Source organism: Leptodactylus fuscus, chromosome 4 (genome assembly GCF_031893055.1).
Source record: "Leptodactylus fuscus isolate aLepFus1 chromosome 4, aLepFus1.hap2, whole genome shotgun sequence".
Taxonomy (NCBI): Eukaryota; Metazoa; Chordata; class Amphibia; order Anura; family Leptodactylidae; genus Leptodactylus; species Leptodactylus fuscus.
In genome coordinates this window covers 16,772,752-16,790,183 of record NC_134268.1, presented here as the reverse complement: position 1 = coordinate 16,790,183, position 17,432 = coordinate 16,772,752, and the positions used below count along the sequence as shown (strand labels likewise).

The following is a 17,432-nucleotide window of genomic DNA, read 5'->3' as shown; positions in this document are numbered from 1 at the left end:
AAAGTGAAGGTGCAGTCCAGATTTGGCAACTACATGGAATAATCTTGCAATTTCTCCTCTGCAAAACTAAAACATGGCAATAGGAACGTGACATCCATTTATAGCATTCTCAGCGTTTTTTTCTGCCTCTTCACATGACCTCAATGAAATGTTGTTTCTTATGAACAAAAGCACACAAAAAAAAAGACAAAACAAAAGAATATTAACTCCACCTTCGCAGACAGTCCTGCCGGAACAGATAAGTTACCCAAAATGAATTTAGTAGCTGAGTCTGCGGCGGCAGAGACACTGAACCGTAATAATACCCTGTTCATTAATATGATAATCCCCGGCACTGCCAGAGACTTAGAAAGTGAGAAATTAACTTTGCACGTAAAAAGGAAAAGAGATTTGTCTGTAAATTCAACAAGATTTCTACTACAATGGTACTGGAAGATTCACAGGAACAAAAGGTAAGTGTAACAAACGAATTGTACATAAAACGTTATGTGTGATGTTCTCTTTTTTGTATTCCCACAGCAAAAGCTTATTAAACAGATATTGAATGAAGCAGCTCCCTCTCCCCTCTCACTGCAGGAAGTCACAGCAATGCAGCAATAGGCTGCAAGCAAAAAGAACACTGAAATAGTCGGTACTATATATCAACACCCACACTGAACACTGCTGAACATCTTCAGAAATAATAAATAGTTGACAAATGTACTATCCTCTATGTAAAAGAAAATAACTACTATAATACTGCTCCTATGTACAAGAATATAACTACTATAATACTACCTCCTATGTACAAGAATATAACTACTATAATACTGCTCCTATGTACAAGAATATAACTACTATAATACTGCTCCTATGTACAAGAATATAACTACTATAATACTACCTCCTATGTACAAGAATATAACTACTATAATACTGCACCTATGTACAAGAATATAACTACTATAATACTGCCCCTATATACAAGAATATAACTACTATAATACTGCTCCTATGTACAAAAATATAACTACTATAATACTGCTCCTATGTACAAGAATATAACTACTATAATACTACCTCCTATGTAAAAGAATATAACTACTATAATACTACTCCTATGTACAAGAATATAACTACTATAATACTGCTCCTATGTACAAGAATATAACTACTATAATACTGCTCCTATGTACAAGAATATAACTACTATAATACTACTCCTATGTACAGGAATATAACTACTATAATACTACTCCTATGTACAAGAATATAACTACTATAATACTGCTCCTATGTACAAGAATATAACTACTATAATACTACCTCCTATATACAAGAATATAACTACTATAATACTACTCCTATGTACAAGAATATAACTACTATAATACTACTCCTATGTACAAGAATATAACTACTATAATACTACCTCCTATGTACAAGAATATAACTACTATAACACTACTCCTATGTACAAGAATATAACTACTATAATACTACTCCTATGTACAAGAATATAACTACTATAATACTGCTCCTATGTACAAGAATATAACTACTATAATACTGCTCCTATGTACAAGAGTATAACTACTATAATACTACTCCTATGTACAAGAATATAACTACTATAATACTGTCCCCTATGTACAAGAATATAACTACTATAATACTGCTCCTATGTACAAGAATATAACTACTATAATACTACTCTTATGTACAAGAATATAACTACTATAATACTACTCCTATGTACAAGAATATAACTACTATAATACTACTCCTATGTACAAGAATATAACTACTATAATACTACCTCCTATGTACAAGAATATAACTACTATAATACTGCTCCCATGTACAAGAATATAACTACTATAATACTACTCCTAAGTACAAGAATATAACTACTATAATACTGCTCCTATGTACAAGAATATAACTACTATAATACTACTCCTATGTACAAGAATATAACTACTATAATACTACTCCTAAGTACAAGAATATAACTACTATAATACTGCTCGTATGTACAAGAATATAACTACTATAATACTGCTCCTATGTACAAGAATATAACTACTATAATACTGCCCCCTATGTACAAGAATATAAGTACTATAATACTGCTCCTATGTACAAGAATATAACTACTATAATACTACTCTTATGTACAAGAATATAACTACTATAATACTACTCCTATGTACAAGAATATAACTACTATAATACTGCTCCTATGTACAAGAATATAACTACTATAATACTACTCCTATGTACAAGAATATAACTACTATAATACTACCTCCTATGTACAAGAATATAACTACTATAATACTACTCCTATGTACAAGAATATAACTACTATAATACTACTCCTATGTACAAGAATATAACTACTATAATACTACTCCTATGTACAAGAATATAACTACTATAATACTACTCCTATGTACAGGAATATAACTACTATAATACTACTCCTATGTACAAGAATATAACTACTATAATACTACTCCTATGTACAAGAATATAACTACTATAATACTACTCCTATGTACAAGAATATAACTACTATAATACTGCTCCTATGTACAAGAATATAACTACTATAATACTACTCCTATGTACAGGAATATAACTACTATAATACTACTCCTATGTACAAGAATATAACTACTATAATACTGCTCCTATGTACAAGAATATAACTACTATAATACTACCTCCTATATACAAGAATATAACTACTATAATACTACTCCTATGTACAAGAATATAACTACTATAATACTACTCCTATGTACAAGAATATAACTACTATAATACTACCTCCTATGTACAAGAATATAACTACTATAACACTACTCCTATGTACAAGAATATAACTACTATAATACTACTCCTATGTACAAGAATATAACTACTATAATACTGCTCCTATGTACAAGAATATAACTACTATAATACTGCTCCTATGTACAAGAGTATAACTACTATAATACTACTCCTATGTACAAGAATATAACTACTATAATACTGTCCCCTATGTACAAGAATATAACTACTATAATACTGCTCCTATGTACAAGAATATAACTACTATAATACTACTCTTATGTACAAGAATATAACTACTATAATACTACTCCTATGTACAAGAATATAACTACTATAATACTACTCCTATGTACAAGAATATAACTACTATAATACTACCTCCTATGTACAAGAATATAACTACTATAATACTGCTCCCATGTACAAGAATATAACTACTATAATACTACTCCTAAGTACAAGAATATAACTACTATAATACTGCTCCTATGTACAAGAATATAACTACTATAATACTACTCCTATGTACAAGAATATAACTACTATAATACTGCTCCTATGTACAAGAATATAACTACTATAATACTACTCTTATGTACAAGAATATAACTACTATAATACTACTCCTATGTACAAGAATATAACTACTATAATACTGCTCCTAAGTACAAGAATATAACTACTATAATACTGCTCGTATGTACAAGAATATAACTACTATAATGCTGCTCCTATGTACAAGAATATAACTACTATAATACTGCCCCCTATGTACAAGAATATAAGTACTATAATACTGCTCCTATGTACAAGAATATAACTACTATAATACTACTCTTATGTACAAGAATATAACTACTATAATACTACTCCTATGTACAAGAATATAACTACTATAATACTGCTCCTATGTACAAGAATATAACTACTATAATACTACTCCTATGTACAAGAATATAACTACTATAATACTACCTCCTATGTACAAGAATATAACTACTATAATACTACTCCTATGTACAAGAATATAACTACTATAATACTACTCCTATGTACAAGAATATAACTACTATAATACTACTCCTATGTACAAGAATATAACTACTATAATACTACCTCCTATGTACAAGAATATAACTACTATAATACTGCTCCTATGTACAAGAATATAACTACTATAATACTACCTCCTATGTACAAGAATATAACTACTATAATACTGCTCCTATGTACAAGAATATAACTACTATAATACTACTCCTATGTACAAGAATATAACTACTATAATACTACCTCCTATGTACAAGAATATAACTACTATAATACTACTCCTATGTACAAGAATATAACTACTATAATACTACTCCTATGTACAAGAATATAACTACTATAATACTACTCCTATGTACAAGAATATAACTACTATAATACTACCTCCTATGTACAAGAATATAACTACTATAATACTGCTCCTATGTACAAGAATATAACTACTATAATACTGCTCCTATGTACAAGAATATAACTACTATAATACTACTCCTATGTACAAGAATATAACTACGATAATACTACCTCCTATGTACAAGAATATAACTACTATAATACTACTCCTATGTACAAGAATATAACTACTATAATACTACCTCCTATGTACAAGAATATAACTACTATAATACTGCTCCTATGTACAAGAATATAACTACTATAATACTGCTCCTATGTACAAGAATATAACTACTATAATACTGCGCCTATGTACACGAATATAACTACTATAATACTGCCCCCTATGTACAAGAATATAACTGCTATAATACTGCCCCCTATGTACAAGAATATAACTGCTATAATACTGCTCCAGTACAATTAACCCTTTCCCTACCATTACAAGCAAAACAAGCTAATGTCAGGTTATATATTGGCTCTCATGCCCGGCGGTCAGTATTATAAATGACACATTTGCAGGTCTCAGGTGGGATTTGTCATTTACTGACATGTGAAAGGAGAAGTGTTTGGCTATGACTTCCTCTTCTGCTGTTCTTTCGGCTCTATAACACCCAGACATCACATTTTGGAGAATTTGTTTCCATGAAGTTCGGTCCTTCCTGATCTCTGTAAAGAAGTTCTCATCTCCTTTATATTCCTGGTCCCTCATGGCTGACAGGCAGGACATCTATAATCCTTCATGTTCCCGCACTTTTGCCCTTGGTCTTGCCGGTTTTATCCTGTATAAGTTCACCATGTGCAGCTATTCCTGAAACGCGTCGGTTTTTAACCTTTCACAAATTGCTACTAAGACATATTTTAGAATAGTTTTTCTTCCATAAGGTCATAATAGACTCTTGGGAGACATTTTAGCACTATTGTTTCAGTTCCTGACAGCAGGGATTACAAAGTGGTTGGTGACAGTATCGGCATGACAAGCTCTATTTGAGGAGAAGGAGTCTCCCCTTGCACAGGTCCGGCGGCTGAAGACCACAGGAGGAAGTCATTGTTGTCCTCCAGTTCTGCTTATTGCTATAGTAAGTTCTTCTTCCTTCTCAAACTTTAGAAAACTGGTCAAAGCTGGAAACGCGCTTGTCACTTCTGTGTTCCTGTACCTGAAGTTTGCAAATGTAAGACCCCCCATAGTATAAAGGCTCGACCATTTCCACCATATTGGGCTTATCTACAGGTTCTGGTTACATTGTCTCCAGCTCGATCGACAATGTCTATCAAGGTTTGAGGAAACCCCCTCCTTTTATACTGAAGCTCTGCCCGTTCAGACTGGCTGCTGTGTATAAGCACTAGCTCAGCACCACTAAGGGGGGTTCAGGGACTGTTATATACATGGCGTGGGGTCCAACAAGGCTCCTCTGCTGATCAGCTGGCTAAGGCTCCAGAACTGCTGCTGATACTATGTGTACAATACGCGGTGATGAAGCAGAGCTGTGGTAGTGCAGAGGTTACAGCATGGTAAGGTTACACATATAGCTAAGCTGAGGCCAATGATGCAGCAGAGCTGGGGCTGCTATGGCGCAGGGCCAGGCCACCAATGGATAAGAGTTGTGGCTGTTGATGTAGCAGCGTTACACCGCTGATATAGCAGAGCTTTGGCGGTTGATGTAGCAGTGCTGGGTGGCTGATCTATCAGGGCTGTGGTTTAATATAGCTGTGGTTACGGTACAGGCAGCAGCAGATGGGGAACGCACCATTAAATTTAGGCTGGGTCACCTGCAATAACCCCGATGGGTGATGCCACTAGTAAGACCATGGCCGGGGGGGGCAGAGGGATGTACCATGTAGGACAGGTGAGGAACAGCATAGCACCTGCCGCCTGCATAGATGTAAAGGATGACATGCTGCCTGCCACCACTAGGAGGGGTATAGGAGTGTAGTGCTGTAAGCGCCCCCTAGTGGAGGCCACAGGCTGCCAGAATTGTAGCATCTTATTTTATGTCTAGGCAAGGAAGGTGAGGCTATATATACAGCGTATAGAGAGATTGATCCATGCAGGAATGTAGACCAGGCCACTGACTAAGCACCCGCCATCCCCCTCCCAATGGCATTGCCGCATTATGGTCAGCACATTTCCTAATCTATATCCAGCAGTTGCAATGACCTCCCATTGACCAAGCAAGATGGTGTCCCTGCAGGGCTATTACAACACCTGGTAATGTGTAATCGGCGCTGTACGGCGTACGGGTAACAGGCAGGAACTGACCAGTCATTCCAGGCACAACTTTACACAACACATCCTGCCATCAGAGGAGACTTACACCGCCGATGTGTGCGCCTCAACCCCATAGTATCACATCACACAATGTATGGAGGAAGTGTCTATACAAGAACATACACCTCATGTAATGAGGAACAAGGGCTGCTTAACCCTTCACCTCCTGCAGAGAGAGGCTGATACAAAGAAAACCCGAGAATTATAACATAACTATTGTAAGACCCCGGACACACATGGAAGGATTAACCCTAGGCTAAGGCCCCACTATACACTCACTGCTATCATTATATCTGTAGGGAAACAGACGGCATTTCTGTAGGTGTAATTGACATGCTGCGATTTCCAAAACCACAATGGTTGTAACTATGTCTATGTATTTCTATATAAACATTCATTCATTAGACAAATACTGTACATTTATTTATACTGTTCATGTACAATCATTGACTCCAGAGCTGCGCTCACTATTCTGCTGGTGCAGTCACTGTGTACATACATTACATTACTTATCCTGTATTATACTCCAGAGCTGCGCTCACTATTCTGCTGGTGCAGTCACTGTGTACATACATTACATTACTTATCCTGTATTATACTCCAGAGCTGCGCTCACTATTCTGCTGGCGCAGTCACTGTGTACATACATTACATTACTTATCCTGTATTATACTCCAGAGCTGCGCTCACTATTCTGCTGGTGCAGTCACTGTGCAGTCGGCCCCTGAACATCTGACCCCGTTCTATAAACCCAGAATTCCCTGAGAGGTTGGACAATAAGGTTATGAGAGTCCTGTGTTACATCAGACCACTAAGACCAAATCTATAGCAGGGTCATGGGTCGGCCGCTGGACTTGTGAGGAGATTCGGCTTCTTCTGGCGTCTACTAAATCTATCAGTTGTTCTATTCCTGTCTATAAGGGGTGAATATACTGATAGAATCGAGACTTTAGATTGTAAGCTCTGCAGAACAACACAGTAAACTAGAATGTCATATAAAAACCTTCTCTGTATCGAATAACGCCAAAACATTATGGGGAGGGTTTATTAAGACCGGCAATTTGTACCCCAGTCTTAATAAAGGGCCCGCGCACCCCAATGGGAATCCACACCAGGGTCAGGAGCTCACAGCAGGCTGCATGTCATCTCCCTGACGTCGCAACACAATACTAGAGACTGTACAGGTCAGTAACCAATAGAAATGAGGGACTGACTCTATGGATCTCCAAGGATTGACCCATTGATCCGCTAGAGATTTAACCTATTAGCCACCAGTGATTTGTCCTTCTAAACCTCCAGGAATATGTCCTCCAAGATCACCATGGATTTACCCACTAGACCATCAGGGATTTATCCTTCTAGTCCTCCAAGGATTTGGCCTCCAGGTCACTATGGATTTACCCACTAGACCACCAAGGATTTATCCTTCTAGTCCTCCAAGGATTTGTCCTCCAATGTAACTATGGGTTTACCCACTAAACCACCAGGGATTTATCCTTCTAGTCCTCCAAGGATTTGTCCTCCAAGGTCACCATGAATTTACCCACTAGACCACCAGGGATTTATCCTCCTAGTTCTCCAAGGATTTGGCCTCCAAGGTCACTATGAATTTACCCACTAGACCACCAAGGATTTATCCTTCTAGTCCTCCAAGGATTTGGTCTCCAAGGTCACTATGGGTTTACCCACTAGACCACCAAGGATTTATCCTTCTAGTCCTCCAAGGATTTGGTCTCCAAGGTCACTATGGGTTTACCCACTAGACCACCAGGGATTTATCCTCCTAGTCCTCCAAGGATTTGTCCTCTAAGGTCACTATGAATTTACCCACTAGACCACCACGGATCTATCCAAATCCTTGGAGGACTACGTCAAGGATTTGACCTCCAAGGTCACCATGAATTTACCCACTAGACCACCAGGGGTTTAGCCCTTTGTCCAAGTTTGCTCATTACACCATTGACTCCTTCTGTATTCTAGACTCCTATAGATGCGCCATCCATTCATTGCCATAGCTAACCAAGAATTTAACCCTAAACATCCCCAGGGATTTAACCCTTTAGACCACCAGGGATTTAGCTCATTAACCAAGTCCGACCATCATAGACATTCCCATTTCCAGCTTCTCTACTCTAGATGTCCAGGGATGCCGCCATCCTCCTTCATCGCTCCAGACCACAAAGGATGTCTCCGTTAACTCTTAACTGCCCTAGACCATCAGGGATCATTAACCCCTTAATCATCTTTACATAATTCTGCAAACAGTGGCTGGAAATGGTGCAGGGGCTGGAGTTGTACATGGTCTCCGACATCAAAGGGTCCCCAAAGAGATCAACACATCGTAAAAAGCCGCAGTGTTGAGGTGCGATGATACAGCGCCATCATGACACACCGCAGTCTGGAGACACCGTATACAGCTCATACACTGTGCACACCAGTATATCATAGTTGGAGGGGGTGAGGGGCTTTGTACCGGGGCTCAGGAGCTTCAGGCTTCGCCTCTGGCTACAGATATTTCCATATCAAAGATACTTTCCCTCCTGTGTTAGAAATAAAAATATGGAGGAAAAACACGAAGACGAAAATCGTAGAGATCCCGGAGCTGGGAACCCACCAATGCTCTGACTAAAGGGGGATTCTAGATCCCTGTAGATCACAATCGAGAGATCAGGGGGTCACTACAGCCAACCCAGACAATGACAAAACTGCAGAGCCCCTTTAAGGCTATGGTCACACCTAGCGAATCGCAGCTAAAACAGTCCATTGGTCACTATTGCTGTCTGCCGTTTCGGCGGTCTGTGTGTCCATTGTTCTGGTCCGCCAATGGAGGACGAGACCCGGGTACAGATGTGAACCTAATATACGCCTATGGGATCAACACAGGTAAAATGAACATCCTGCGTATTCTGCGTTTCCAAGGTTCGGCCTCAGTCCACAGTTCGGGTCACACAGCGAAACGCGGCCAAAAACTGCTGTGGAAGGGACTACAGCAAAAACACAGCGAAGCAAAAATGCCGCAAAAAATCTTGCAATGTTCACTACCTTTCTAATTTTGCCTCCCCCAAGTAGGCAAAAATGCCAAACTCCTTTTTTACGTTGCGTTTCTGCAGCGTTCTCCAGCAGCCATTCACTAGACATCACCTATCCCTGCTCTGGAGGATTCCGCGTGTCCGTGGATTATGTATCCATTACATCACCCTATAATAATCCTATCATGATAGATTCCTCTGGATCCAGCAGACGTTACAGTCACCCACAACAGATACAACCCCAACAGGAGTGAACGCAACGTCAGCCCACAGCGGCGTCTGAAGAGTTAATAATCAGGACGTCTGACAAGTGATGGTGATGACAAAGGACAATTCAGTCATTATTATTCGCCAATTCACTTCCAAACAGGAAACAATCAGGTTCAATGTCACAGAGGTCAATGCGATGTCACGTGCGCCCGGATCGTACCCGTAAAATGTGTCGCCGGCTGGAAGTGTCATTAACCCAATACAGACTGGCACGTATGGGCTAATTACTATCCCTGCGCTAATAAATGTGACGCCACAATGGTCGCCCTGCGAGTGACTATAAGCCACACCCCTTGTCACTTTGCTGATGTTGGTGTAACACGGGGAGGGGGGGGGCACATAGCCACCGCGCCATAATAATAATAATAATAATAATAATAATAATAATCTTACAGTAATGAGAATTGCAACATTGTATCTCAGGATGTGCTTAGAATTCTCTGTGTATCACAGGAGAGGACGGTTACATTGTATCACCTGACACATACACATACACATAATCCTGTATATTACACCAGCCCCTATCACAGGTACGTCCCAAAATCTTATTGTACAGCCTCCATGGTCGGCGCCAAAGGGAGAGGAGACAAGAACCAGATAGAGAGCAACATAGGAATAATATAATGGGAAATAATAACACAATTGTTATCATCATCAGGGCAGTATATATAGAGCACCGCCATCCAGCGCTGTGTACGGAGATTCATTCAAGCTTAGCTAACCCCGCCACACACGATGGGAGTGACTATATGTATATGGGTGTGTGTACGTAGCTGGGTGTGCATGTATATATGTAGCTGAGGTTGTATGAATGTATGTGCTAGTGCATGTGTATGTATGAATGAAGGTGTGTAAGTGTAATGGATATTGAGCTGTCTGCTTGTGTATGTACAGTATGAATGAACATGTCTGTCACATTGTATGGGTGTTGTTTATTTTATGTAGATTGTGAGCCCCATATAGAGATCACAATGTACATTTTTTTCCCTATCAGTATGTCTTTGTAGAATGGGAGGAAATCCACACAAACACGGGGAGAACATACAAACTCCTTGCAGATGTTGTTCCTGGCAGGATTCGAACCCAGGACTCCAGCGCTGCAAGGATGCAATGCTAACCACTGAGCCACCGTGTTGCCCCATTGTATGTGTATTTGTGTGCCTGGTTCTAGCATTACACACCACTGAAATGAATGATATGTAGCACATTATGGTAAGCTTTGCTACATCTGTATGTATATATGAATGTATATGTAGTTTGTATGCAGTGTGTGTTTATGAATCTGTGTACCATGCTGAGTGTAGGTATACAGGTGTGTATATACCATATTACTCAATATATGTATCTGCCTATAGGTGTGAAACCTCTTTAATAAGGCCCACAAAACTGCCCTAAAAACCCCGTCTGCTAAAGGGCTGGTTAAAGGGGTTGTGGGGTTATGGATCACAGTCCGCAGTGTCCGATCGCCGGGGGCCCCAATGATCAGGAGTCTTGTGACTATAGCACCAGTGCCATTGTGTGACCGACGCTCCATTCACTTCTATGTGACATTGCCGGAGATGACAACGAAGTGAATGGAGCGCCGGTCACACAATGGCACTAGTGCTATATACACAAGGAGGCCTTTCTGTATATATATGAGGTCTGTATATGGATTCTGGCACCTGGCGGTCGGACACTTATCCCTTGTTCTGTGGATAGGACCTCGGTGTCCATAATGGCATATCCCGTAATATACGGTGAAACTGAAAATCCATCCCAGAAATCCTGGTCTGGGTAAAGAAAGGAGTGAAATTCACACAGAGGATTTACTGAATGTAGTTGTGTGTAGGTTTATAGTAGGGGCACAACTGACAGCCGTATATAATATATCACATGGGGCACGTACCTGCAAAACTGACCGTATATAAGATGTCACATCGTAGAGGACAAGAGAGGTCCTGTGTATTCGGCTACGTGTACCTGTGTGTATACAGTATATCTAGCTCTGTGTATGGCTCGGTGTGTATTTAGCTTTGTGTCTATGTATATACAATGTATTACTAAGCTGTTGTGGATATGTCAGCTGTATACAGGTTGATATCATTGAATGCATCCCCTGCACATACACCGCATACACCACACGTATATATATACACACACCACACATAGATATACAACACCTACATACGTGCACACACCACTCATACATACATTCATACATACACATCCCATGCTAGCAGGTGCCATTACACATTATTATACAATCTCCTGCCTGCAGGCACCTGCAGCGCCCCCCTCCCCCTGCATGCAGGGTCATGTACCTGGGCCAGACCCCCTCCTCAGAGCTGGGCACAGGGGGCTGCAGGCTGCTCTCAGCTTCTCCTTCTCCTGATTTCTGCTGTAAGGAGCTTCCGGGTTGGTGAATCTGAGCGTCAGAGGCAGAGATGTGCCGAGAGAGAGGCAGCGACTGAGAAAGATCTCTATAAAAGGAAGAGACACAGGATGGAGGAAGAGGAAGCTCACCTCCACTGCTGCAGGAGGGGCACTCAGGGGTTAACACTGGGGAGGGGGCTGCAGGACAGGTGGGCAGCGAGCGCTATAGGACATGTCACCCCTAAGAGGACTTACAGGACTAAGACGAGGGACTGCATACAAAGGGATTTCCAATGTGTCCCCCTAACAAAACCCCTTACCATGTCTCATAATGAATACACACCCCAGACCGGCTCCGCTACACAAATCCAGACCCTCTAAACAAAAACAGAGGCAGACTAAACCTACCGAAATAAATTCAATCCCCCTAAACTAATATAGATCCCAGTCCAGTTGCCCTTAGTGAATGCAGACCCAAGACTAGACGTCCTAAACTAATACAACCCAAGACTAGACATCCTAAGCTAATACAACCCAAGACTGGGCATCCTAAACTAATACAACCCCAGACTAGACATCCTAAACTAAAACAACCCAAGACAAGGAATCCTAAACTAATAGAAACCCAGACTAGACGTCCTAAACTAATACAACCCCAGACTAGGTGTCCTAAAATAATACAACCCAAGACTACACATCCTAAACTAATACAACCCAAGACTAGACGTCCTAAACTAATACAACCCCAGACTAGACATCCTAAACTAATACAACCCAAGACTAGACGTCCTAAACTAATACAACCCCAGACTAGACATCCTAAACTAATACAAGCCAAGACTAGACGTCCTAAACTAATACAACCCAAAACTAGACGTCCTAAACTAATACAACCCCAGACTAGACATCCTAAACTAATACAAGCCAAGACTAGACGTCCTAAACTAATACAACCCCAGACTAGACATCCTAAACTAATACAACCCCAGACTAGACGTTATAAACTAATACAACCCAAGACCAGGTATCCTAAACTAATACAACTCCAGACTAGACATCCTAAACTAATACAACCCAAGACTAGACGTCCTAAACTAATACAACCCCAGACTAGACGTCCTAAACTAATACAACCCCAGACTAGACGTCCTAAACTAATACAACCCCAGACTAGACGTCCTAAACTAATACAACCCCAGACTAGACGTCCTAAACTAATACAACCCCAGACTAGACATCCTAAACTAATACAACCCAAGACTAGACTTCCTAAACTAATACAACCCAACACTAGACGTCCTAAACTTAAACAGACCCCAGACTAGACCTCTAAACTAATACAGACCCCAGACCAGGGCCCCTAAACTAATACAACCCCAGACTAGACGTCCTAAACTAATACAGACCCCAGACTAGACGTCCTAAACTAATACAGACCCCAGACTAGATGTCCTAAACTAATACAGACCCCAGACTAGACGTCCTAAACTAATACAGACCCCAGACTAGATGTCCTAAACTAATACAACCCCAGACTAGACGTCCTAAACTAATACAACCCAACACTAGACATCCTAAACTAATACAACCCCAGACTAGGCGTCCTAAACTAATACAACCCCAGACTAGACATCCTAAACTAATACAACCCCAGACTAGACGCCCTAAACTAATACAACCCCAGACTAGACGTCCTAAGCTAATACAACCCCAGACCAGACCCCTAAACTAAAACAACCCCAGACTAGACGTCCTAAACTAATACAACCCCAGACCAGACCCCTAAACTAATACAGACCCCAGACCAGACCCCTAAACTAATACAGACCCCAGACCACACCTCTAAACTAATACAGACCCCAGACCACACCTCTAAACTAATACAGACCCCAGACCCCTAAACTAATACAGACTCCAGACCAGACCCCTAAACTAATACAGACCCCAGACCAGACCCCTAAAACTAATACAGACCCCAGATCAGACCCCTAAACTAATACAACCCCAGACCAGACCCCTAAACTAATACAGACCCCAGACCAGACCCCTAAACTAATACAGACCCCAGACCAGACCCCTAAACTAATACAGACCCCAGACCAGACCCCTAAACTAATACAGACCCCAGACCAGATCCCTAAACTAATACAGACCCCAGACCAGACCCCTAAACTAATACAGACCCCAGACCAGATCCCTAAACTAATACAGACCCCAGACCAGACCCCTAAACTAATACAGCCCCAGACCACACCTCTAAACTAATACAGACCCCAGACCACACCTCTAAACTAATACAGACCCCAGACCCCTAAACTAATACAGACTCCAGACCAGACCCCTAAACTAATACAGACCCCAGATCAGACCCCTAAACTAATACAGACCCCAGATCAGACCCCTAAACTAATACAGACCCCAGACCCCAAAACTAATACAGACCCCAGACCAGACCCCTAAACTAATACAGACCCCAGACCAGACCCCTAAACTAATACAGATCCCAGACCAGACCCCTAAACTAATACAGACCCCAGACCAGACCCCTAAACTAATACAGACCATAGACCAGACCCCTAAACTAATACAGATCCCAGACCAGACCCCTAAACTAATACAGATCCCAGACCAGACCCCTAAACTAATACAGACCCCAGACCAGACCCCTAAACTAATACAGACCCCAGACCAGACCCCTAAACTAATACAACCCCAGACCAGACCCCTAAACTAATACAGACCCCAGACCACACCTCTAAACTAATACAGACCCCAGACCACACCTCTAAACTAATACAGACCCCAGACCCCTAAACTAATACAGACTCCAGACCAGACCCCTAAACTAATACAGACCCCAGATCAGACCCCTAAACTAATACAGACCCCAGATCAGACCCCTAAACTAATACAACCCCAGACCAGACCCCTAAACTAATACAGACCCCAGACCAGACCCCTAAACTAATACAGACCCCAGACCAGACCCCTAAACTAATACAGACCCCAGACCAGACCCCTAAACTAATACAGACCCCAGACCAGATCCCTAAACTAATACAGACCCCAGACCAGACCCCTAAACTAATACAGACCCCAGACCAGATCCCTAAACTAATACAGACCCCAGACCAGACCCCTAAACTAATACAGACCCCAGACCAGACCCCTAAACTAATACAGACCCCAGACCACACCTCTAAACTAATACAGACCCCAGATCACACCTCTAAACTAATACAGACCCCAGACCCCTAAACTAATACAGACTCCAGAACAGACCCCTAAACTAATACAGACCCCAGATCAGACCCCTAAACTAATACAGACCCCAAATCAGACCCCTAAACTAATACAGACCCCAGACCACTAAACTAATACAACCTAAGACTAGACATCCTAAACTAATACAGACCCCAGACCAGACCTCTAAACTAAAACAGACCCCAGACCAGACCTCTAAACTAATACAGACCCCAGACCAGACCCGTAAACTAATACAGACCCCAGACCAGACCCCTAAACTAATACAGACCCCAGACCAGACCCCTAAACTAATACAGACCCCAGACCAGACCCCTAAACTAATACAGACCCCAGAACAGACCCCAGACCAGACCTCTAAACTAATACAGATCCCAGACCCCTAAACTAATACAGACCCCAGACCAGACCCCTAAACTAATACAGACCCCAGACCAGACCCCTAAACTAATACAGACCCCAGACCAGACCCCTAAACTAATACAGACCCCAGACCAGACCCCTAAACTAATACAGACCCCAGACCAGACCTCTAAACTAATACAGACCCCAGACCAGAACCCTAAACTAATACAGACCCCAGACCAGACCCCTAAACTAATAAAGACCCCAGACCAGACCTCTAAACTAATACAGACCCCAGACCAGACCTCTAAACTAATACAGACCCCAGACCCCTAAACTAATACAGACCCCAGACCAGACCCCTAAACTAATACAGACCCCAGACCAGACCCCTAAACTAATACAGATCCCAGACCAGACCCCTAAACTAATACAGATCCCAGACCAGACCCCTAAACTAATACAGACCCCAGACCAGACCCCTAAACTAATACAGACCATAGACCAGACCTCTAAACTAATACAGATCCCAGACCAGACCCCTAAACTAATACAGACCCCAGATCAGACCCCTAAACTAATACAGACTCCAGACCAGACCCCTAAACTAATACAACCCCAGACCAGACCCCTAAACTAATACAGACCCCAGACCAGACCCCTAAACTAATACAGACCCCAGACCAGACCTCTAAACTAATACAGACCCCAGACCCCTAAACTAATACAGACCCCAGACCAGACCCCTAAACTAATACAGACCCCAGACCAGACCCCTAAACTAATACAGATCCCAGACCAGACCCCTAAACTAATACAGACCCCAGACCAGACCCCTAAACTAATACAGACCCCAGACCAGACCCCTAAACTAATACAGATCCCAGACCAGACCCCTAAACTAATACAGACCCCAGACCAGACCCCTAAACTAATACAGACCCCAGACCAGACCCCTAAACTAATACAGACCCCAGACCAGACCCCTAAATTAATACAGACCCCAGACCAGACCCCTAAACTAATACAGACCCCAGACCAGACCCCTAAACTAATACAGACCCCAGACCAGACCCCTAAACTAATACAGACCCCAGACCAGACCTCTAAACTAATACAGACCCCAGACCAGACCCCTAAACTAATACAGACCCCAGACCAGACCCCTAAACTAATACAGACCCCAGACCAGACCCCTAAACTAATACAGACCCCAGACCAGACCTCTAAACTAATACAGACCCCAGACCCCTAAACTAATACAGACCCCAGACCAGACCCCTAAACTAATACAGACCCCAGACCAGACCCCTAAACTAATACAGACCCCAGACCAGACCCCTAAACTAATACAGACCCCAGACCAGACCCCTAAACTAATACAGATCCCAGACCAGACCCCTAAACTAATACAGATCCCAGACCAGACCCCTAAACTAATACAGACCCCAGACCAGACCCCTAAACTAATACAGACCATAGACCAGACCCCTAAACTAATACAGATCCCAGACCAGACCCCTAAACTAATACAGACCCCAGACCAGACCCCTAAACTAATACAGACCCCAGACCAGATCCCTAAACTAATACAGACCCCAGACCAGACCCCTAAACTAATACAGACC

The 17,432-nt window shown here is 41.6% G+C and overlaps 1 protein-coding gene across 2 annotated transcripts in view; it reads right to left on the bottom strand.

The window, feature by feature from the left end:
* The window catches only part of CYRIB (CYFIP related Rac1 interactor B), a 109,746-nt gene extending 97,473 nt beyond the window's left edge, over positions 1 to 12,273 (bottom strand). The window contains exon 1 of one of the 2 annotated variants that reach the window (XM_075270101.1): positions 12,144 to 12,273. The gene's annotated coding sequence lies outside the window, so the exon portion shown is untranslated. The remainder of the gene's footprint in view (positions 1 to 12,143) is intronic. The other variant, XM_075270098.1, reaches the window with a different exon arrangement.
* Positions 12,274 to 17,432: the final 5,159 nt, after the last annotated feature.